The 26838-nt window shown below is 35.5% G+C and overlaps 1 long non-coding RNA gene across 1 annotated transcript; it reads left to right on the top strand.

Annotated features, from left to right (window-relative positions):
- Positions 1-3123: 3123 nt before the first annotated feature.
- On the top strand, positions 3124-4662 carry LOC131432525 (uncharacterized). Its single transcript, XR_009229887.1, has 2 exons — positions 3124-3839; positions 4202-4662. It is a non-coding gene; the product is annotated as an uncharacterized LOC131432525 (long non-coding RNA).
- The last annotated feature ends 22176 nt before the right edge of the window (positions 4663-26838 follow it).

Raw genomic sequence — 26838 nt, forward strand, 5'->3', positions numbered from 1 at the left:
ATGAGTTAAAATTAAATTATTAAGATTTAAATTGGGTGTTCAGCCACAAGTGGTGACTTTTCAGCCCTGTTATATATATATGATTTGGTTATTACCATGAAGACATCATTTGCTTCCGCAATTCTGAGATTTTTGTGTAGGGAAAATTCTAAACCTACTTGTATTGTGTAATGGGGAAAAGGAACTTATATACTAACTTACTAACTAATACAGAGAGCGAATCGATTCAATTGAAGATTGCATCGATTTTTGTCGGAATTTGCTTATAATATTATGTGACATTACATCTAATGGTTCTATATTTGTGAGTCTGTGTAACTCATTTGTACTAAACCAGGGAGGACGCTTCAAAATCATTTTCAGAATTTTATTCTGAATCCTTTGAAGCGTTTTCTTCCTGGTGGAACAACAGCTTGACCAAATTGGTACCGCATAAAGCATGGCTGGTCTGAAAATTTGTTTATAAATTAACAATTTGTTTTTTAGACAGAGCTTAGAATTTCTGTTTATAAGAGGATATAAACATTTAATATATTTATTACACTTTGCCTGGATTCCTTCAATGTGATCCTTGAAAGTGAGTTTTTTGTCATATGTTAAACCTAAGTATTTAGCTTGATCAGACCATGTCAATTCCAAGCCATTCAATTTGAGAATGTGATTATTGTTTGGTTTAAGAAAAGAAGCTCTTGGCTTGTGAGGAAAGATAATTAATTGCGTTTTTGCTGCATTTGGTTTAATTTTCCATTTTGACAGATAATCACTGAAAATATTTAAACTTCTTTGTAGGCGACTGCAGATCACTCTTAGATTTCTACCTATGGCTAACAGACTTGTGTCGTCACAGAATAGCGATTTCTGACAACCAACGGGTAGATTTGGAAGATCAGAAGTGAAAATATTATACAAGATTGGAGCTACACTCGAACCCTGCGGAACACCGGCTCGTACGGGTAGCAATTCAGATTTACAATTCTGATAGCTAACCTGAAGAGTACGATCAGTTAAATAATTTTGAATCATTTTGATCAAACAAATAGGAAACTGGAATTCAGACATTTTTGCTATTAAACCTTTGTGCCAAACACTGTCGAATGCTTTTTCTATGTCTAGAAGAGCAACTCCAGTGGATAACCCAGAAGATTTATTTGATTTTATCATGTTCGTTACTCTGACAAGTTGATGAGTAGTTGAATGTTCATGACGAAATCCAAACTGCTCTGGTAAAAAAATTGAATTCTCATTTATATGAGTCATCATTCTTAACAAGATAATTTTTTCAAAAAGTTTACTGATAGAAGAAAGTAAGCTAATTGGGCGATAACTTGATGTTTCTGCTGGGTTTTTATCAGGTTTTAGGATAGGAATTTCTTTAGCGTTTTTCCATCTTTTTGGGAAGTAAGCTAATGAAAAACACTTGTTGAAAATTTTAACCAGGAGTCTCAAGGCAACATCGGGAAGATTTTTAATAAGAATATTAAAAATTCCATCATTACCAGGAGCCTTCATGTTTTTGAGTTTCCTAATAATTGATTTAATTTCATCAAAATTCGTCTCAATAATGTCATCGTGTGATAACACTTGGGTTGAAATATGATCATACTTCAGTGAGACTTCATTTTCAATAGGACTCACAACGTTTAAATTAAAATTGTGGACACTCTCGAACTGCTGAGCTAGCTTTTGAGCTTTTTCACCATTTGTAAGAAGTATTTGATTTCCTTCCTTGAGAGCAGGAATTGGTTTCTGAGGTTTCTTAAGAACCTTAGAAAGTTTCCAGAAAGGTTTAGAATATGGTTAAATTTGTTCAACTTCTTTAGCGAAATTTTCATTTCGCAAAAGAGTAAATCTATGTTTAATTTCTTTTTGTAAATCCTTAACTATGGTTTTCATAGCAGGATCACGAGAACGTTGATATTGTCGTCGACGAACATTCTTCAACCGAATGAGCAGTTGAAGATTGTCATCGATGATAGGAGAATTTAATTTAGTTTGAGCTTTGGGAACTGAAAGATTTCTAGCTTCGATAATATAATGATTCAAATTATCAATTGCTGTGTCGATGTCCGCAGAATTTTCTAAAATAGTTTCATGATCCACATGATTTTCAATGTGAGATCTGTAATCCAACCAATTAGCTCTATGATAGTTGAAAATAGAACTAATTGGATTAATTATAGCTTCGTTGGAAAGTCTGAATGTTACAGGAAGATGATCTGAGTCAAAATCAGCATGAGTAATCGGTTCACTACAAATGTGACTTTGATCTGTTAGAACCAGATCAATTGTAGACGGGTTTTTCACGGAAGAGAAACAAGTAGGATTACTGGGATGAAGAACTGTAAAGTAACCAGCTGAGAGTTGATTATGAAGTATTTTACCATTACTGTTATTTTGCCTACAATTCCACTGGACATGCTTAGCATTTAAGTCCCCTATTACGAAAAATTTCGATCGATATCTTGTAAGTTTTTGCAAATCGCCTTGAAAGAAATTTAATTGTTCGCCGGTGCATTGGAATGGCAAATATGCTCCAGCGATGAAATAAATTCCATGAATGGTTTCAACTTCGATTCCCAAGCTTTCAATAACTTTAGTATTGAAAGAAGGTAAAATTCGATGTTTAATTTGCCGTTGGACAAAAATGGCAACTCCACCACCAATTCCAGTAAACCTGTCAAATCGATGAACCACATAATGTGGATTGCTTTTCAATTTGACATTTGATTTAAGAAATGTTTCTGTCACAATGGCAATTTGAATTTTGTGAACTTTGAGAAAATTATAAAATTCATCTTCACTCGATTTCAAAGATCGAGCATTCCAATTTAAAATATTCAAATAATTATTTAACATCACTGTTAAATTTTAAATTCATTATAATATTATTTGCAAATTTCCATCCGATTTGAAATGCTTCAAAAAGTGATGAAGTCGAATTCATTTGGGTGATCATTTGAAAAAGTTGATCTTGTAGGTAGATCATTTTATTTTCAGTTATATCGCCTAAATCGACTTCATTTAAAGAAGCGAATGGCATTGAAGGAATATTTGTAGGTAGACTGCCATTAGAAGAAGATGATTTGGCCGGTCTACCTATTAATAAATTGTTTTCGTTAGAAGAAGAACTGCAAGGCGGTCCTGTGTTTTGATTATTTACATTAGAAGAAATAGGAGATAGATTTCTACCTAATATACCAGCATAACTGACATTAGAAGAAGATGATGACGAGGTCGATCTACCTGTCAATAAATTGTTTTCGTTAGAAGACGCATTGGCAGGTGCCTTAGAAGAATTTTCAGGTATGTTCTGTAAATTTAAGGTCGTTGATTTGTAACCGTTTGTTACAAAGTCCTCTGATTATTTTTAGTATATGTTTAAATGTTATTTGTACTGTCACGTTTCTAAATGTTAATACAAGGGTTTATTGTTAGTAGGGTTAGTCAAATAAAAATGTTTAAAAATTGTTAGATTATATGTTAATTGTAAAACTAGGATTAGTAGGGTTAAATAAATAAAAACACACAATTGTCAAAACACTAAAACAACACAGTGGGTACAAATGAACACCGAAGCGTATAACAGAAAATGTAAGGTGGCGGAAAGCTGTTCTACGGCTGATGAAGTACGATTGCGCGGCACACTAATTGTTCGCGCCTGGAAGGAGGTAAAAACAACCGCCAAATTTCAGTGAATAGGAAGGAGAAGAGCAATCGAACCCAGAGCAAAGGTTCAGAATTAATCTGGCGTTCGTGTGCTGAGGTTCAGTAGAGCAGTGAATAGTTTGAAGATTGTGGTATTTTATAGAAATTGTGAGGTGTGATAATAATTCGTTCAGGTAATTATATAGAGCTTACGCAGACCCTGTCAGCTTGGAGCGATCTCAATCTTCAGTTCAGCAACGCCATCGCACGGCGTCTCATTCAACATGTCATGTCAATTGTATGGGTGCGCAGCCCTGCTATTTTGGCGCGTACGAATTTGACATTCCTCTCCCCTACTTCTATGTATGAGATTCGATGCGGACTCACCTGAGGGCGACATGCTCGCAAAAAAGGATGTTGCCAATTATTTGTTCGAAAAATGTGAGAGCTGGATATCTTGTTAATATGATGTCTTTGGCTTACGAACAGAACTGAACAGAAGCCAATTGTGCCAGTCCGGGTAAAACTAATACCCGTATTACATATACCCTCACAGGACCTTTTGGTATATTTATTGATCGCCTTGGACTGAAGGAAAATCTTCCCAAGGTAGCACACGATTCGGCCTAGTGAGCCCTGGATGCTCACTACGTCTAACCCGTCAAAGACCAGCGATTGTTCTCTGGCCTTGGGCCATAACTGCAAAGGAGAACATACCCCTCTCGGCACGGTCACTCCGGTATCGTCCTGGGCCTGTCGATCTCCGTCAAAGAGGGAAGACGCCAGTACTAGCCGTAACTTCAACCTAGAACCCACCAATTTCGACCAACCGGAATTCTACGCCAGCCATAGTTCCCGTACAACCGCACCGTCTGTAGCAGCCACGCGAGCGCTCGCCGGACCATCCCAATTCACCTAACAACAGCATTGGTACGTACCAGGAAAACCCCACAGCACTCACATACACTCACACTTACAGATTGAAAAAAATAAATAAAATAAAGTGAATCCAATAAATCCGTTTTGTTAGTCCAAATACATTTCATTTTTAATTCACAACCCATATTCAGACAGGTGACAGTACCCTACAATAGTTGTTCGCGAAGCCCCTCCGAGTACCCAGTAGTAAGCCGACCCTGAGACCCAGCTCGAGGGGTCTCTTGCTATTGAGCTTTTCCGGGATACACAGTAGAATAGTTACAGATTTGACTTGTTGTCTAAGCGAACGAGCGTTTAAAATTTTTTCCCTGACAGGACATTTCAAATAATTGGATTTATGATTTCCATTGCAATTTGAACATGAAAATTTATCAGTGGTTTCATTCATTGGACAAACGTCTTTCGAATGCGATTTACCACAATTCAAACACCGTATATCCATATGACAATTTTTGGTTCCATGACCGAAGCCTTGGCAACGACGACATTGCGTTAAGTTTGCAATACGATTATGCCGTTTATAATGTTCCCAATGAATTTTAATGTGGGAAATGAAACGTACTTTTTCTAAAGTTTTCAAATTGTTTACATCACTTCGATTGAAGTGTATTAGGTAAAGTTCATGGGAAATTCCAGAGCGTGGTTTAGAAATACCATTCGCTCTTTTTTTCATAAGTATTACTTGGGAAGGGGCAAAACCAAGCAATTCTTTTAGTTCATTTTTAATTTCATCAATACTTTGATCATTTGATAATCCTTTCAAGACAGCCTTGAAGGGTCTGTCTGATTTTATATCATATGAATAAAATTTATGAAGTTTTTCGGACAAATATCGAATAAGACGTTCGTAATCTTTCAATCCATCCACCAAGACTCGACATTCTCCTCTTTGTCCGATTTGAAATGAGACTTTTACTTCCGGGAGAAAAGTAGAAAGCTCAGTACGGAATGCTTTGAAGTCGGAAATCATCACCGTCACTGGTGGCATAGATTGATGTTTCTTCCCAGAACGACAAGCGTCCATTTTGGGAATTTTTGAAGAATTTTCTTCTATGTCGCTACAATCGGATTCAGGAAGAATCTCGTAAATATTGTTAGACGGCATAGGATCAACGGAAGGGAAATCCGTCCGTTGTCTTTTATTTTTACATTCAGATTCTATAAGATCGTGAATGTTATTAGAAAAATGTTGAATAACGGATTGTGATTTATTCCGTATTGAATTATTTTTAGCCTTAGGCTTGTTGCCTTTCCGGTTGGACGCAGGCATTTTTGAAATTAATGAAATTTAAAATTAAATTAACTAGGCTAAATTAGTCTTCGATTAGACTCCTAGCTAGCCTTAAAAAAGGCTGATTAATTTCTTAGTCACTCTAATATCACTCTTTGTATCACTTAGTCACTCTAATATCACTCTTTGTATCACTTAGTTAGTGATTCAGGTAGCCTTGAAAAAGACTGAAGCCTTGAATCAATGAAACTCTAGGTAGCCAGAAAAAAATTCCAGGAGCCAAGAGCTATACGCGTGCGGTGCGAACGACTGTTCAACACCGACTGATTAAGCCATTCTTGTTTTCACTCGCGATTCGTTTGCCACAAATGCTAAGCCTTGATTAAATCAGTCCAATTCTTGTGATTAACCATATGCGAAACGTTAGAATGTATGTCAGTTTTGCTTCAAAGGAAACGTGTATTCGAACATCATTCGTACGAACGAAAAGTCCCATTCTCGTTTACGGACGAATAGACGAAATGCCGTGGTTTCGATTCGTTAGTTTTATTTGGCGAATCAATCGTTCGAACACATTGGAAAAAGTTTAACCGATTTCCAACAAATTTATTTTTGATTCTAAAGGTGATTTGTAATCAAATCATAAATTTGTGTTTTATTGCAGAAAACATTTAGAAAGCATAGCAGTATCGTAAAATGCTGTTTTATCTGGCGAGCCTTCAAATATATGCGCGGTTCCAAAATTTTACGCATCAAATTTTACATCTATTAGGTACTTTATGGAAAAAACGCCATGGGAAAACATGCTTTATTCTATATTAAATGCATGATTTTACCAATGTAATAAATATGTAGACTGTCGAAAACATGACAAAACTGCAAGAAAAATGTAATATATTTTTCGCAGATACTACTGATCGGACTACTATTTTAAATGCGTTTTTTACTTTGCACGAAGTTCAATTTGAAAATTTAATTTACCGACTTGAATAAAATTGGTCCTGAGTACGATATTTATTTATTATGTAGCATTCGTCACTTCCTTGATGCTTGGAATCTTCCTAAAAAAACTACCTGCGATACCGATCCTTCTTTTGTACAGGAATCGCGTACGTACACCTTCGGGTGAAAACAAGAATGACTTGCTCGCATTCGTTCGAAAGCATGTGTTCGTCGAATAGTCGATACGGACGTAAGCAAGCATGATGATACAAAATCAGCGAAAAACACAAGTCAAATAACAAATGATAGCAAAGATTTTTAATTACAACTAAAATCTGTACCAGTACCTGTGTAGTGTGTATAGTTTAAAGTTGGATGGGCGTTGTTTTTATGCATGTACGATGTTTAAAAGTGTGATTGATTCGAACGTAAACGGGAATACGAATTTGATATACTTTCGAACGTATCGCATACGCCCGTAAACAGGAATGAGGGTAATTAACATTTTAATATTATAAATTAAGGTGGAGGTGATAAAGAACAATCATAGTCATTCATGAAAACGTTTAAAAACTGTTACAAAGTCACCCAGGTTTACGGTAACCGTTTGAAAATCCTTCAACAATAGGTAATTTAATGTGATTAGCTTCAAATTTTTACAACATGGGTTACTTAACATCGATTAAATCCATAAAGTTCGTAGGTGGACCAAAATATATGAAGTGGCCAAAATACCTCTGTCACCCTAGCAGAAATGAAAATTTGCAATACAATTATTACCACAGAGACGATATCTGAGCCCATTTTCCTTTTCGGGTATATCACTTTACCAATAAAACTATACTGCACAACACAACAACACAACACAACGCAGAAATCAGCATAAATGCTTACCTCTGTACATGTTTAACTGTGCACAATCACTACACAGCTCGATCCGAGCTCGATCCAAAGCAATGTCCTGGCATTACATTCCTTTCGTGATAATTGGTCTTTCTGTTTCAATAGACTTTGCAGCCGGTTCATAGCGTACAGAATCATTGCATGGCTAGTGTTACGATCCTACCAGGTCCAGGCTCGAACATACAGCTGGCTTGTGAGACCAGTGTCCTATGCATTGAACCGCCACCCCGGTATAAACTACTGATCCGAGATCGATCCACTAATCGCAATTGTCATTCTAACTCACCCTATGTATTTTGCTGAGTTGGTAACGATATGAGATTTTTGTCTTTTTGCACCTTCCGGAGTTTAAGGAATCTGAATTGGATTGGAACAGTGTGGTTTGAGTTTTGAGTTGTCACGAAATCACCCCGTCGATTGGAGTGACTTTGTGACAGTATTGGTTTTGGCTGGAAATGCATGGATAAAAATGACTTGTTTAAAGTTACCTCATTAATAGCTTGAACCTTTATTCTATATTTCAATCCAATCGAACGAAATACAGAATGCAACTTTCCAATTTCGATAAATTTATAGGTAGTAATATAGGACCTTTATTATTTCTCTTATACATAAATAATTTAGGCAACTTGAATCTTAACGGTACTCCAAGACTATTTGCCGATGATACAGCCTTATTCTATCCCCATCATAATATCAGTGCCATTAAAAGCTCGATGAACAGTGACCTAGATGTCCTTGACAAATATTTCAACGCTAAATTATTGTCATTGAATTTACTTAAAACGAGATATATGATTTTTCGTTCCATGCAAAAAGTGTTACCAATTCATGACAACCCGAAGCTAACAGATTACGTGATTGAAAATGTAAAATGCTTTAAATACCTGGGCATACATCTTGACCCTACTTTGTCTTGGACTCATCATATAAGTTTTGTTGAAAAACGTATCGCATCTTAATGTGGTATCATGTGGAGAGTGCGATCATATGTTCCTCGGCGTGCAATTTTGAGCTACTACTATGCTTATATTCACTCACAACTTAATTATCTTGTATCAGTCTGGGGCCGTGCAGCTAGCTCTCATCTGAAAAAATTACAAACTCTTCAGAATAGGTGTCTTAAAACCATTTTTAAGAGACCTCTGCTGTTCTCTACGTTTTCATTGTACTCCGACCAAGCTCATAATGCTCTACCAATAGCTTACTTATGTGACATGCAAACCTTGTTGTTCGTTCATGACACCTTGCATGCCACGACACATCGTAACATACAGTTTTCAACTACAAACCATTTGTACGCGACGCGCCGTAATGGCAACTTGCAACGCATTCGAACAACCACAACTCTGGGCCAAAGGCGTATTCTGTTTGTTGGTCCTACAAAATTTAATGCACTTCCTCTTGACATACAACAAATCAACATCCGTACCATATTTAGATCTAGATTGAAGCACTACTTTAGACAAAGACTGAATGAAATTTTTATACAATAAGCGTAAAGTTTAAACAATCGTAATCTATCTGTATATCAATGTTAGTTAAACGTCAACAGTATTATATTATTCGAGTCGGTGTTGAACAGTCGTTCGCACCGCACGCGTATAGCTCTTGGCTCCTGGAATTTTTTTTCTGGCTACCTAGAGTTTCATTGATTCAAGGCTTCAGTCTTTTTCAAGGCTACCTGAATCACTAACTAAGTGACTAAGTGATACAAAGAGTGATATTAGAGTGACTAAGTGATACAAAGAGTGATATTAGAGTGACTAAGAAATTAATCAGCCTTTTCTAAGGCTAGCTAGGAGTCTAATCGAAGACTAATTTAGCCTAGTTAATTTAATTTAAAATTTCAAAAATGCCTGCGTCCAACCGGAAAGGCAACAAGCCTAAGGCTAAAAATAATTCAATACGGAATAAATCACAATCCGTTATTCAACATTTTTCTAATAACATTCACGATCTTATAGAATCTGAATGTAAAAATAAAAGACAACGGACGGATTTCCCTTCCGTTGATCCTATGCCGTCTAACAATATTTACGAGATTCTTCCTGAATCCGATTGTAGCGACATAGAAGAAAATTCTTCAAAAATTCCCAAAATGGACGCTTGTCGTTCTGGGAAGAAACATCAATCTATGCCACCAGTGACGGTGATGATTTCCGACTTCAAAGCATTCCGTACTGAGCTTTCTACTTTTCTCCCGGAAGTAAAAGTCTCATTTCAAATCGGACGAAGAGGAGAATGTCGAGTCTTGGTGGATGGATTGGAAGATTACGAAAGTCTTATTCGATATTTGTCCGAAAAACTTCATAAATTTTATTCATATGATATAAAATCAGACAGACCCTTCAAGGCTGTCTTGAAAGGATTATCAAATGATCAAAGTATTGATGAAATTAAAAATGAACTAAAAGAATTGCTTGGTTTTGCCCCTTCCCAAGTAATACTTATGAAAAAAAGAGCGAATGGTACTTCTAAACCACGCTCTGGAATTTCCCATGAACTTTACCTAATACACTTCAATCGAAGTGATGTAAACAATTTGAAAACTTTAGAAAAAGTACGTTTCATTTCCCACATTAAAATTCATTGGGAACATTATAAACGGCATAATCGTATTGCAAACTTAACGCAATGTCGTCGTTGCCAAGGCTTCGGTCATGGAACCAAAAATTGTCATATGGATATACGGTGTTTGAATTGTGGTAAATCGCATTCGAAAGACGCTTGTCCAATGAATGAAACCACTGATAAATTTTCATGTTCAAATTGCAATGGAAATCATAAATCCAATTATTTGAAATGTCCTGTCAGGGAAAAAATTTTAAACGCTCGTTCGCTTAGACAACAAGTCAAATCAACGACCTTAAATTTACAGAACATACCTGAAAATTCTTCTAAGGCACCTGCCAATTCGTCTTCTAACGAAAACAATTTATTGACAGGTAGATCGACCTCGTCATCATCTTCTTCTAATGTCAGTTATGCTGGTATATTAGGTAGAAATCTATCTCCTATTTCTTCTAATGTAAATAATCAAAACACAGGACCGCCTTGCAGTTCTTCTTCTAACGAAAACAATTTATTAATAGGTAGACCGGCCAAATCATCTTCTTCTAATGGCAGTCTACCTACAAATATTCCTTCAATGCCATTCGCTTCTTTAAATGAAGTCGATTTAGGCGATATAACTGAAAATAAAATGATCTACCTACAAGATCAACTTTTTCAAATGATCATCCAAATGAATTCGACTTCATCACTTTTTGAAGCATTTCAAATCGGATGGAAATTTGCAAATAATATTATAATGAATTTAAAATTTAACAGTGATGTTAAATAATTATTTGAATATTTTAAATTGGAATGCTCGATCTTTGAAATCGAGTGAAGATGAATTTTATAATTTTCTCAAAGTTCACAAAATTCATATTGCCATTGTGACAGAAACTTTTCTTAAACCAAATGTAAAATTGAAAAGTAATCCACATTATGTGGTTCATCGATTTGACAGGTTTACTGGAATTGGTGGTGGAGTTGCCATTTTTGTCCAACGGCAAATTAAACATCGAATTTTACCTTCTTTCAATACTAAAGTTATTGAAAGCTTGGGAATCGAAGTTGAAACCATTCATGGAATTTATTTCATCGCTGGAGCATATTTGCCATTCCAATGCACCGGCGAACAATTAAATTTCTTTAAAGGCGATTTGCAAAAACTTACAAGATATCGATCGAAATTTTTCGTAATAGGGGACTTAAATGCTAAGCATGTCCAGTGGAATTGTAGGCAAAATAACAGTAATGGTAAAATACTTCATAATCAACTCTCAGCTGGTTACTTTACAGTTCTTCATCCCAGTAATCCTACTTGTTTCTCTTCCGTGAAAAACCCGTCTACAATTGATCTGGTTCTAACAGATCAAAGTCACATTTGTAGTGAACCGATTACTCATGCTGATTTTGACTCAGATCATCTTCCTGTAACATTCAGACTTTCCAACGAAGCTATAATTAATCCAATTAGTTCTATTTTCAACTATCATAGAGCAAATTGGTTGGATTACAGATCTCACATTGAAAATCATGTGGATCATGAAACTATTTTAGAAAATTCTGCGGATATCGACACAGCAATTGATAATTTGAATCATTATATTATCGAAGCTAGAAATCTTTCAGTTCCCAAAGCTCAAACTAAATTAAATTCTCCTATCATCGATGACAATCTTCAACTGCTCATTCGGTTGAAGAATGTTCGTCGACGACAATATCAACGTTCTCGTGATCCTGCTATGAAAAACATTAGGATTTACAAAAAGAAATTAAACATAGATTTACTCTTTTGCGAAATGAAAATTTCGCTAAAGAAGTTGAACAAATTAAACCATATTCTAAACCTTTCTGGAAACTTTCTAAGGTTCTTAAGAAACCTCAGAAACCTATTCCTGCTCTCAAGGAAGGAAATCAAATACTTCTTACAAATGGCGAAAAAGCTCAAAAACTTGCTCAGCAGTTCGAGAGTGTCCACAATTTTAATTTGAACGTTGTGAGTCCTATTGAAAATGAAGTCTCACTGAAATATGATCATATTTCAACCCAAGTGTTATCACACGATGACATTATTGAGACGAATTTTGATGAAATTAAATCAATTATTAGAAAACTTAAAAACATGAAGGCTCCTGGTAATGATGGAATTTTTAATATTCTTATTAAAAATCTTCCCGATGTTGCCTTGAGACTCCTGGTTAAAATTTTCAACAAGTGTTTTTCATTAGCTTACTTCCCAAAAAGATGGAAAAACGCTAAAGAAATTCCTATCCTAAAACCTGATAAAAACCCAGCAGAAACATCAAGTTATCGCCCAATTAGCTTACTTTCTTCTATCAGTAAACTTTTTGAAAAAATTATCTTGTTAAGAATGATGACTCATATAAATGAGAATTCAATTTTTTTACCAGAGCAGTTTGGATTTCGTCATGAACATTCAACTACTCATCAACTTGTCAGAGTAACGAACATGATAAAATCAAATAAATCTTCTGGGTTATCCACTGGAGTTGCTCTTCTAGACATAGAAAAAGCATTCGACAGTGTTTGGCACAAAGGTTTAATAGCAAAAATGTCTGATTTCCAGTTTCCTATTTATTTGATCAAAATGATTCAAAATTATTTAACTGATCGTACTCTTCAGGTTAGCTATCAGAATTGTAAATCTGAATTGCTACCCGTACGAGCCGGTGTTCCGCAGGGTTCGAGTGTAGCTCCAATCTTGTATAATATTTTCACTTCTGATCTTCCAAATCTACCCGTTGGTTGTCAGAAATCGCTATTCTGTGACGACACAAGTCTGTTAGCCACAGGTAGAAATCTAAGAGTGATCTGCAGTCGCCTACAAAGAAGTTTAAATATTTTCAGTGATTATCTGTCAAAATGGAAAATTAAACCAAATGCAGCAAAAACGCAATTAATTATCTTTCCTCACAAGCCAAGAGCTTCTTTTCTTAAACCAAACAATAATCACATTCTCAAATTGAATGGCTTGGAATTGACATGGTCTGATCAAGCTAAATACTTAGGTTTAACGTATGACAAAAAACTCACTTTCAAGGATCACATTGAAGGAATCCAGGCAAAGTGTAATAAATATATTAAATGTTTATATCCTCTTATAAACAGAAATTCTAAGCTCTGTCTAAAAAACAAATTGTTAATTTATAAACAAATTTTCAGACCAGCCATGCTTTATGCGGTACCAATTTGGTCAAGCTGTTGTTCCACCAGGAAGAAAACGCTTCAAAGGATTCAGAATAAAATTCTGAAAATGATTCTGAAGCGTCCTCCCTGGTTTAGTACAAATGAGTTACACAGACTCACAAATATAGAACCATTAGATGTAATGTCACATAATATTATAAGCAAATTCCGACAAAAATCGATGCAATCTTCAATTGAATCGATTCGCTCTCTGTATTAGTTAGTAAGTTAGTATATAAGTTCCTTTTCCCCATTACACAATACAAGTAGGTTTAGAATTTTCCCTACACAAAAATCTCAGAATTGCGGAAGCAAATAATGTCTTCATGGTAATAACCAAATCATATATATATAACAGGGCTGAAAAGTCACCACTTGTGGCTGAACACCCAATTTAAATCTTAATAATTTAATTTTAACTCATATTCCAATAAATAGTTATTTAAAAAAAAAAAAAAAGTATTATATTATTCAATTTTAGATATTAAACGTGGATCCCTTAAAAGGAAACTTATTTCCACTGGGATTCCACATCAATAAATTAAAAAAAAAGATCATTTTGATAGAAATACAGAATAGGGGTTGAATCTATTGATGAGGAGACTTTACAATATCGAAGCATTTTTAACAAAAATTATGTTAAATTAGCACACGATTCGGCCTAGTGAGCCCTGGATGCTCACTACGTCTAACCCGTCAAAGACCAGCGATTGTTCTCTGGCCTTGGGCCATAACTGCAAAGGAGAACATACCCCTCTCGGCACGGTCACTCCGGTATCGTCCTGGGCCTGTCGATCTCCGTCAAAGAGGGAAGACGCCAGTACTAGCCGTAACTTCAACCTAGAACCCACCAATTTCGACCAACCGGAATTCTACGCCAGCCATAGTTCCCGTACAACCGCACCGTCTGTAGCAGCCACGCGAGCGCTCGCCGGACCATCCCAATTCACCTAACAACAGCATTGGTACGTACCAGGAAAACCCCACAGCACTCACATACACTCACACTTACAGATTGAAAAAAATAAATAAAATAAAGTGAATCCAATAAATCCGTTTTGTTAGTCCAAATACATTTCATTTTTAATTCACAACCCATATTCAGACAGGTGACAGTACCCTACAATAGTTGTTCGCGAAGCCCCTCCGAGTACCCAGTAGTAAGCCGACCCTGAGACCCAGCTCGAGGGGTCTCTTGCTATTGAGCTTTTCCGGGATACACAGTAGAATAGTTACAGATTTGACTTGTTGTCTAAGCGAACGAGCGTTTAAAATTTTTTCCCTGACAGGACATTTCAAATAATTGGATTTATGATTTCCATTGCAATTTGAACATGAAAATTTATCAGTGGTTTCATTCATTGGACAAACGTCTTTCGAATGCGATTTACCACAATTCAAACACCGTATATCCATATGACAATTTTTGGTTCCATGACCGAAGCCTTGGCAACGACGACATTGCGTTAAGTTTGCAATACGATTATGCCGTTTATAATGTTCCCAATGAATTTTAATGTGGGAAATGAAACGTACTTTTTCTAAAGTTTTCAAATTGTTTACATCACTTCGATTGAAGTGTATTAGGTAAAGTTCATGGGAAATTCCAGAGCGTGGTTTAGAAATACCATTCGCTCTTTTTTTCATAAGTATTACTTGGGAAGGGGCAAAACCAAGCAATTCTTTTAGTTCATTTTTAATTTCATCAATACTTTGATCATTTGATAATCCTTTCAAGACAGCCTTGAAGGGTCTGTCTGATTTTATATCATATGAATAAAATTTATGAAGTTTTTCGGACAAATATCGAATAAGACGTTCGTAATCTTCCAATCCATCCACCAAGACTCGACATTCTCCTCTTTGTCCGATTTGAAATGAGACTTTTACTTCCGGGAGAAAAGTAGAAAGCTCAGTACGGAATGCTTTGAAGTCGGAAATCATCACCGTCACTGGTGGCATAGATTGATGTTTCTTCCCAGAACGACAAGCGTCCATTTTGGGAATTTTTGAAGAATTTTCTTCTATGTCGCTACAATCGGATTCAGGAAGAATCTCGTAAATATTGTTAGACGGCATAGGATCAACGGAAGGGAAATCCGTCCGTTGTCTTTTATTTTTACATTCAGATTCTATAAGATCGTGAATGTTATTAGAAAAATGTTGAATAACGGATTGTGATTTATTCCGTATTGAATTATTTTTAGCCTTAGGCTTGTTGCCTTTCCGGTTGGACGCAGGCATTTTTGAAATTAATGAAATTTAAAATTAAATTAACTAGGCTAAATTAGTCTTCGATTAGACTCCTAGCTAGCCTTAAAAAAGGCTGATTAATTTCTTAGTCACTCTAATATCACTCTTTGTATCACTTAGTCACTCTAATATCACTCTTTGTATCACTTAGTTAGTGATTCAGGTAGCCTTGAAAAAGACTGAAGCCTTGAATCAATGAAACTCTAGGTAGCCAGAAAAAAATTCCAGGAGCCAAGAGCTATACGCGTGCGGTGCGAACGACTGTTCAACACCGACTGATTAAGCCATTCTTGTTTTCACTCGCGATTCGTTTGCCACAAATGCTAAGCCTTGATTAAATCAGTCCAATTCTTGTGATTAACCATATGCGAAACGTTAGAATGTATGTCAGTTTTGCTTCAAAGGAAACGTGTATTCGAACATCATTCGTACGAACGAAAAGTCCCATTCTCGTTTACGGACGAATAGACGAAATGCCGTGGTTTCGATTCGTTAGTTTTATTTGGCGAATCAATCGTTCGAACACATTGGAAAAAGTTTAACCGATTTCCAACAAATTTATTTTTGATTCTAAAGGTGATTTGTAATCCAATCATAAATTTGTGTTTTATTGCAGAAAACATTTAGAAAGCATAGCAGTATCGTAAAATGCTGTTTTATCTGGCGAGCCTTCAAATATATGCGCGGTTCCAAAATTTTACGCATCAAATTTTACATCTATTAGGTACTTTATGGAAAAAACGCCATGGGAAAACATGCTTTATTCTATATTAAATGCATGATTTTACCAATGTAATAAATATGTAGACTGTCGAAAACATGACAAAACTGCAAGAAAAATGTAATATATTTTTCGCAGATACTACTGATCGGACTACTATTTTAAATGCGTTTTTTACTTTGCACGAAGTTCAATTTGAAAATTTAATTTACCGACTTGAATAAAATTGGTCCTGAGTACGATATTTATTTATTATGTAGCATTCGTCACTTCCTTGATGCTTGGAATCTTCCTAAAAAAACTACCTGCGATACCGATCCTTCTTTTGTACAGGAATCGCGTACGTACACCTTCGGGTGAAAACAAGAATGACTTGCTCGCATTCGTTCGAAAGCATGTGTTCGTCGAATAGTCGATACGGACGTAAGCAAGCATGATGATACAAAATCAGCGAAAAACACAAGTCAAATAACAAATGATAGCAAAGATTTTTAATTACAACTAAAATCTGTACCAGTACCTGTGTAGTGTGTATAGTTTAAAGTTGGATGGGCGTTGTTTTTATGCATGTACGATGTTTAAAAGTGTGATTGATTCGAACGTAAACGGGAATACGAATTTGATATACTTTCGAACGTATCGCATACGCCCGTAAACAGGAATGAGGGTAATTAACATTTTAATATTATAAATTAAGGTGGAGGTGATAAAGAACAATCATAGTCATTCATGAAAACGTTTAAAAACTGTTACAAAGTCACCCAGGTTTACGGTAACCGTTTGAAAATCCTTCAACAATAGGTAATTTAATGTGATTAGCTTCAAATTTTTACAACATGGGTTACTTAACATCGATTAAATCCATAAAGTTCGTAGGTGGACCAAAATATATGAAGTGGCCAAAATACCTCTGTCACCCTAGCAGAAATGAAAATTTGCAATACAATTATTACCACAGAGACGATATCTGAGCCCATTTTCCTTTTCGGGTATATCACTTTACCAATAAAACTATACTGCACAACACAACAACACAACACAACGCAGAAATCAGCATAAATGCTTACCTCTGTACATGTTTAACTGTGCACAATCACTACACAGCTCGATCCGAGCTCGATCCAAAGCAATGTCCTGGCATTACATTCCTTTCGTGATAATTGGTCTTTCTGTTTCAATAGACTTTGCAGCCGGTTCATAGCGTACAGAATCATTGCATGGCTAGTGTTACGATCCTACCAGGTCCAGGCTCGAACATACAGCTGGCTTGTGAGACCAGTGTCCTATGCATTGAACCGCCACCCCGGTATAAACTACTGATCCGAGATCGATCCACTAATCGCAATTGTCATTCTAACTCACCCTATGTATTTTGCTGAGTTGGTAACGATATGAGATTTTTGTCTTTTTGCACCTTCCGGAGTTTAAGGAATCTGAATTGGATTGGAACAGTGTGGTTTGAGTTTTGAGTTGTCACGAAATCACCCCGTCGATTGGAGTGACTTTGTGACAGTATTGGTTTTGGCTGGAAATGCATGGATAAAAATGACTTGTTTAAAGTTACCTCATTAATAGCTTGAACCTTTATTCTATATTTCAATCCAATCGAACGAAATACAGAATGCAACTTTCCAATTTCGATAAATTTATAGGTAGTAATATAGGACCTTTATTATTTCTCTTATACATAAATAATTTAGGCAACTTGAATCTTAACGGTACTCCAAGACTATTTGCCGATGATACAGCCTTATTCTATCCCCATCATAATATCAGTGCCATTAAAAGCTCGATGAACAGTGACCTAGATGTCCTTGACAAATATTTCAACGCTAAATTATTGTCATTGAATTTACTTAAAACGAGATATATGATTTTTCGTTCCATGCAAAAAGTGTTACCAATTCATGACAACCCGAAGCTAACAGATTACGTGATTGAAAATGTAAAATGCTTTAAATACCTGGGCATACATCTTGACCCTACTTTGTCTTGGACTCATCATATAAGTTTTGTTGAAAAACGTATCGCATCTTAATGTGGTATCATGTGGAGAGTGCGATCATATGTTCCTCGGCGTGCAATTTTGAGCTACTACTATGCTTATATTCACTCACAACTTAATTATCTTGTATCAGTCTGGGGCCGTGCAGCTAGCTCTCATCTGAAAAAATTACAAACTCTTCAGAATAGGTGTCTTAAAACCATTTTTAAGAGACCTCTGCTGTTCTCTACGTTTTCATTGTACTCCGACCAAGCTCATAATGCTCTACCAATAGCTTACTTATGTGACATGCAAACCTTGTTGTTCGTTCATGACACCTTGCATGCCACGACACATCGTAACATACAGTTTTCAACTACAAACCATTTGTACGCGACGCGCCGTAATGGCAACTTGCAACGCATTCGAACAACCACAACTCTGGGCCAAAGGCGTATTCTGTTTGTTGGTCCTACAAAATTTAATGCACTTCCTCTTGACATACAACAAATCAACATCCGTACCATATTTAGATCTAGATTGAAGCACTACTTTAGACAAAGACTGAATGAAATTTTTATACAATAAGCGTAAAGTTTAAACAATCGTAATCTATCTGTATATCAATGTTAGTTAAACGTCAACAGTATTATATTATTCGAGTCGGTGTTGAACAGTCGTTCGCACCGCACGCGTATAGCTCTTGGCTCCTGGAATTTTTTTTCTGGCTACCTAGAGTTTCATTGATTCAAGGCTTCAGTCTTTTTCAAGGCTACCTGAATCACTAACTAAGTGACTAAGTGATACAAAGAGTGATATTAGAGTGACTAAGTGATACAAAGAGTGATATTAGAGTGACTAAGAAATTAATCAGCCTTTTCTAAGGCTAGCTAGGAGTCTAATCGAAGACTAATTTAGCCTAGTTAATTTAATTTAAAATTTCAAAAATGCCTGCGTCCAACCGGAAAGGCAACAAGCCTAAGGCTAAAAATAATTCAATACGGAATAAATCACAATCCGTTATTCAACATTTTTCTAATAACATTCACGATCTTATAGAATCTGAATGTAAAAATAAAAGACAACGGACGGATTTCCCTTCCGTTGATCCTATGCCGTCTAACAATATTTACGAGATTCTTCCTGAATCCGATTGTAGCGACATAGAAGAAAATTCTTCAAAAATTCCCAAAATGGACGCTTGTCGTTCTGGGAAGAAACATCAATCTATGCCACCAGTGACGGTGATGATTTCCGACTTCAAAGCATTCCGTACTGAGCTTTCTACTTTTCTCCCGGAAGTAAAAGTCTCATTTCAAATCGGACGAAGAGGAGAATGTCGAGTCTTGGTGGATGGATTGGAAGATTACGAAAGTCTTATTCGATATTTGTCCGAAAAACTTCATAAATTTTATTCATATGATATAAAATCAGACAGACCCTTCAAGGCGGTCTTGAAAGGATTATCAAATGATCAAAGTATTGATGAAATTAAAAATGAACTAAAAGAATTGCTTGGTTTTGCCCCTTCCCAAGTAATACTTATGAAAAAAAGAGCGAATGGTACTTCTAAACCACGCTCTGGAATTTCCCATGAACTTTACCTAATACACTTCAATCGAAGTGATGTAAACAATTTGAAAACTTTAGAAAAAGTACGTTTCATTTCCCACATTAAAATTCATTGGGAACATTATAAACGGCATAATCGTATTGCAAACTTAACGCAATGTCGTCGTTGCCAAGGCTTCGGTCATGGAACCAAAAATTGTCATATGGATATACGGTGTTTGAATTGTGGTAAATCGCATTCGAAAGACGCTTGTCCAATGAATGAAACCACTGATAAATTTTCATGTTCAAATTGCAATGGAAATCATAAATCCAATTATTTGAAATGTCCTGTCAGGGAAAAAATTTTAAACGCTCGTTCGCTTAGACAACAAGTCAAATCAACGACCTTAAATTTACAGAACATACCTGAAAATTCTTCTAAGGCACCTGCCAATTCGTCTTCTAACGAAAACAATTTATTGACAGGTAGATCGACCTCGTCATCATCTTCTTCTAATGTCAGTTATGCTGGTATATTAGGTAGAAATCTATCTCCTATTTCTTCTAATGTAAATAATCAAAACACAGGACCGCCTTTTAGTTCTTCTTCTAACGAAAACAATTTATTAATAGGTAGACCGGCCAAATCATCTTCTTCTAATGGCAGTCTACCTACAAATATTCCTTCAATGCCATTCGCTTCTTTAAATGAAGTCGATTTAGGCGATATAACTGAAAATAAAATGATCTACCTACAAGATCAACTTTTTCGAATGATCATCCAAATGAATTCGACTTCATCACTTTTTGAAGCATTTCAAATCGGATGGAAATTTGCAAATAATATTATAATGAATTTAAAATTTAACAGTGATGTTAAATAATTATTTGAATATTTTAAATTGGAATGCTCGATCTTTGAAATCGAGTGAAGATGAATTTTATAATTTTCTCAAAGTTCACAAAATTCATATTGCCATTGTGACAGAAACTTTTCTTAAACCAAATGTAAAATTGAAAAGTAATCCACATTATGTGGTTCATCGATTTGACAGGTTTACTGGAATTGGTGGTGGAGTTGCCATTTTTGTCCAACGGCAAATTAAACATCGAATTTTACCTTCTTTCAATACTAAAGTTATTGAAAGCTTGGGAATCGAAGTTGAAACCATTCATGGAATTTATTTCATCGCTGGAGCATATTTGCCATTCCAATGCACCGGCGAACAATTAAATTTCTTTAAAGGCGATTTGCAAAAACTTACAAGATATCGATCGAAATTTTTCGTAATAGGGGACTTAAATGCTAAGCATGTCCAGTGGAATTGTAGGCAAAATAACAGTAATGGTAAAATACTTCATAATCAACTCTCAGCTGGTTACTTTACAGTTCTTCATCCCAGTAATCCTACTTGTTTCTCTTCCGTGAAAAACCCGTCTACAATTGATCTGGTTCTAACAGATCAAAGTCACATTTGTAGTGAACCGATTACTCATGCTGATTTTGACTCAGATCATCTTCCTGTAACATTCAGACTTTCCAACGAAGCTATAATTAATCCAATTAGTTCTATTTTCAACTATCATAGAGCAAATTGGTTGGATTACAGATCTCACATTGAAAATCATGTGGATCATGAAACTATTTTAGAAAATTCTGCGGATATCGACACAGCAATTGATAATTTGAATCATTATATTATCGAAGCTAGAAATCTTTCAGTTCCCAAAGCTCAAACTAAATTAAATTCTCCTATCATCGATGACAATCTTCAACTGCTCATTCGGTTGAAGAATGTTCGTCGACGACAATATCAACGTTCTCGTGATCCTGCTATGAAAAACATAGTTAAGGATTTACAAAAAGAAATTAAACATAGATTTACTCTTTTGCGAAATGAAAATTTCGCTAAAGAAGTTGAACAAATTAAACCATATTCTAAACCTTTCTGGAAACTTTCTAAGGTTCTTAAGAAACCTCAGAAACCTATTCCTGCTCTCAAGGAAGGAAATCAAATACTTCTTACAAATGGCGAAAAAGCTCAAAAACTTGCTCAGCAGTTCGAGAGTGTCCACAATTTTAATTTGAACGTTGTGAGTCCTATTGAAAATGAAGTCTCACTGAAATATGATCATATTTCAACCCAAGTGTTATCACACGATGACATTATTGAGACGAATTTTGATGAAATTAAATCAATTATTAGAAAACTTAAAAACATGAAGGCTCCTGGTAATGATGGAATTTTTAATATTCTTATTAAAAATCTTCCCGATGTTGCCTTGAGACTCCTGGTTAAAATTTTCAACAAGTGTTTTTCATTAGCTTACTTCCCAAAAAGATGGAAAAACGCTAAAGTAATTCCTATCCTAAAACCTGATAAAAACCCAGCAGAAACATCAAGTTATCGCCCAATTAGCTTACTTTCTTCTATCAGTAAACTTTTTGAAAAAATTATCTTGTTAAGAATGATGACTCATATAAATGAGAATTCAATTTTTTTACCAGAGCAGTTTGGATTTCGTCATGAACATTCAACTACTCATCAACTTGTCAGAGTAACGAACATGATAAAATCAAATAAATCTTCTGGGTTATCCACTGGAGTTGCTCTTCTAGACATAGAAAAAGCATTCGACAGTGTTTGGCACAAAGGTTTAATAGCAAAAATGTCTGATTTCCAGTTTCCTATTTATTTGATCAAAATGATTCAAAATTATTTAACTGATCGTACTCTTCAGGTTAGCTATCAGAATTGTAAATCTGAATTGCTACCCGTACGAGCCGGTGTTCCGCAGGGTTCGAGTGTAGCTCCAATCTTGTATAATATTTTCACTTCTGATCTTCCAAATCTACCCGTTGGTTGTCAGAAATCGCTATTCTGTGACGACACAAGTCTGTTAGCCACAGGTAGAAATCTAAGTGTGATCTGCAGTCGCCTACAAAGAAGTTTAAATATTTTCAGTGATTATCTGTCAAAATGGAAAATTAAACCAAATGCAGCAAAAACGCAATTAATTATCTTTCCTCACAAGCCAAGAGCTTCTTTTCTTAAACCAAACAATAATCACATTCTCAAATTGAATGGCTTGGAATTGACATGGTCTGATCAAGCTAAATACTTAGGTTTAACGTATGACAAAAAACTCACTTTCAAGGATCACATTGAAGGAATCCAGGCAAAGTGTAATAAATATATTAAATGTTTATATCCTCTTATAAACAGAAATTCTAAGCTCTGTCTAAAAAACAAATTGTTAATTTATAAACAAATTTTCAGACCAGCCATGCTTTATGCGGTACCAATTTGGTCAAGCTGTTGTTCCACCAGGAAGAAAACGCTTCAAAGGATTCAGAATAAAATTCTGAAAATGATTCTGAAGCGTCCTCCCTGGTTTAGTACAAATGAGTTACACAGACTCACAAATATAGAACCATTAGATGTAATGTCACATAATATTATAAGCAAATTCCGACAAAAATCGATGCAATCTTCAATTGAATCGATTCGCTCTCTGTATTAGTTAGTAAGTTAGTATATAAGTTCCTTTTCCCCATTACACAATACAAGTAGGTTTAGAATTTTCCCTACACAAAAATCTCAGAATTGCGGAAGCAAATAATGTCTTCATGGTAATAACCAAATCATATATATATAACAGGGCTGAAAAGTCACCACTTGTGGCTGAACACCCAATTTAAATCTTAATAATTTAATTTTAACTCATATTCCAATAAATAGTTATTAAAAAAAAAAAAAAAAGTATTATATTATTCAATTTTAGATATTAAACGTGGATCCCTTAAAAGGAAACTTATTTCCACTGGGATTCCACATCAATAAATTAAAAAAAAAGATCATTTTGATAGAAATACAGAATAGGGGTTGAATCTATTGATGAGGAGACTTTACAATATCGAAGCATTTTTAACAAAAATTATGTTAACTGCAATATATGAAATGAATATTCTCAAATATATGCAAAGATAATTTTGTGTTGAAATTTATTTATTTACTGTTTCAACAAACTTTGCAGCCGATTCATAGCGTACAGAATCATTGCACGGTTAGTACTACGATCCTACTCACACTATGAATCCTTCCAGATCGCAACTCGAACATACGACAATTGGCTTGTAAGACCAGTGCCTTATCGGTTGAACCGTCAAGTAGCAGGAGTAGCGGAATATATTATTTCGCGTGATGGCTCTAGCAGTTCAACACAATCTGCTAATGCACCGATGAGTCGAAGTGCACAAACTGCTTATCCCCGAATGACCCATAGAAGTAGTCGGAATACAAGTTCCAATAAAGCGACTACGAGAAAGTGAGGCAGATGAGCTGGAACGTAAGCGTAGGAAAGTATTGAAGGAAAATTAGTGTCATCATGCAAAAACCTGATAAATTTTTCTTATCTAATCTCGTTACCGCTCGTTTGGATTAAACGATGAAATAGCTGGGTAAACGAGGATAAACGAGCAATGTTACACAGATCTGATTTCTGTGGGAACGGGAGGACTGCCTCACCGTAGTGATCTTCAACGACGGATCACTGATCACATTCGCGGCTTACAGTCGCATCGCGGGTCGAAGGTTCCGGTAACATTTACGGATCACTGCGCATTGTCCAGAATTATCTATGCGGTGTTAAAAATGAACTTCTTTCTCCATGCCGTTAAGTCCTAGTCCGTTGCACGAGAACAATTTATTTAATACAAACCGTACCGACACTTTTTCTTCAATGGATAATTACTTTAAAACTGGTCAAATCTGTTTTTGGAACGTTTACCCAAGCAACCAGAAGTTCCACGATTACTTAAACCATCCACTTTCTTGCTGCTTAAAAGTACACGCAATACTTTTGAGAGCTTGAAAGTAGAGAACAAGTTCCGTGTGAACTTTCTCTCTGTATAGAAGCTGAATAATGTATTCTAGAAGTAGCTCTTTCGGTTGCATCGCGCGAACTTTCAAGTGTGAATAATTACTTAAAAACGGGCTGCTTAGAGTACTATTAATGAACTTCATAAGCTGCTTAAACCAAATCAATCTCTTTTATTGCCAGCAAAGTAATAAACCCTGCAAAATGACATTCGATGAAAAACTTCCAAAGGAACAATTCACTGTCGTTGAAAACCGTCAACAGAGAAGCGATTTCTTCGAAAAAGAAATTGATTTTGTCGAAGAAGTTGTGATCGACCAAAGAATGGAAAATTAAGTAACGGAATAGTAAACATTGGTATTCTATTAAACAGATCACTTGATTTATTTCAAGACGAATAATTTCAATAACCCTGTTTTTCTATTACGTAGCTTTCATAAGTTAATTTTGGTTATAACAGCGAATTGGTTGGTTTTAATATGTTGGTATTTTGTAATCCATCTCTGGAATAGCTCTAAAAGTATAGTTTACGCAAAAATCTTGAATTCTTTAGGGAAATGTTCCATATAGTTTCAATTGAATTCTGCGATGATCTACTGATTGGAATTTACAGCGAATAATTTTCGAACACTGTTCTATCCATCCAGCACGCAGCAATTTAAATTCACACATTGGAAGAATGTTCTCAATTACCCTGCAATTGAATTGCTTCAATTTCTTTTCTGGCTGGTGTAAGTGATCACTATCCACACAACTATGTTGTGTGATATCCACATGATTCATGATAATGGGTGTGGTGGGTGATCTACTCAACAGAATGCATGATTTGTTAGTTCTGCCAGAATGAACGCGTAAAGTTATCATAGAATTGCTTGATATCGTGATTTCTTTAATAAACACGCAAAGCCAAAGTAAGTAAGTACACTGGACGCTCAGTCTACGACCATGAAAGCGCATATGGTTCATAATATGAATATAATAATTATAATTAAACATGCGTGAGCAGATGTTCTGTACCGTTGAACTAGGTCAGGACTGTGTCGGATATCATTGTAGTAAACTATAATCGGCTATTGGTCTGAATCTCTATGGAAAATAACCGGACGATTGTATAATGAATAAGTTTTCTGCTTACATTTCGAATGAGTTTGATGTCTACTTCATCTGGCCAATTTCGGGGTTCTCTTTTCAAGATATCTTCGACGTAAACCCATTAAAATCAAAATCCAGGAATTTGAACATATGTGTGCAATATTCGAAATGTTATCCGTTTCTGATTATCACCCCGATTCTGCAATCCGACGGATTTGTGATACGAACGAATCTACACTTTCGTTCGAGTTCGAGTTTTGCATTTTTTATTCCATTCGACTTGAATGATTCGATCGACTCTTCTTCGGGAACACTTGAAATTTCGAACACCAACCATCAAAACTGTCAACACTACTTACACAATCTTTTTCTTTTTGTATTATTCATTTTTTAGTAAACGAAACCGCCACACTTGCAAACTTATGATTATAGAAAGTATAGAAAACTTACTCAAATGTAGAAAAAAACATTTTCACACGTCTCAAGATCTGGACGATTGAATAGGGACAGTTTATCGTTATAATTTTTTGCAGCCTTCTTGCCTTTATGCTTTTTTCTTTTAATTATTATTTGGTGGACAAACTCGGCTATGCTTGGAATAAGTATTGATTGACCTTGATTGCGAAAGCACTAAAAGCGGCTCTTACACGAGACAATATTATTGTCAATACAAGGAGTATTGACAATACTTTTGATCGTGTTGTGGAAACTTCATCGAATTGACAAAAATATTGTCAAAAATCATCATCAATCCGACAATACTTTCTCTCCAGAGAGGAGATTGTTTAATATTTGCAAAGGACTCTTCTCTCAATGTTTCAGTATTCAGTTGTAATATTTAAAGCGCAAAGCGTTCGATTTTTTCGAAAAATTCGGGCACAAGTTACCAAGCCAATTGTATTGACGATATTGATTATATCGAGAGAGAGA

The sequence above is a fragment of the Malaya genurostris genome, chromosome 2 (genome assembly GCF_030247185.1).
Source record: "Malaya genurostris strain Urasoe2022 chromosome 2, Malgen_1.1, whole genome shotgun sequence".
NCBI lineage: Eukaryota > Metazoa > Arthropoda > Insecta > Diptera > Culicidae > Malaya > Malaya genurostris.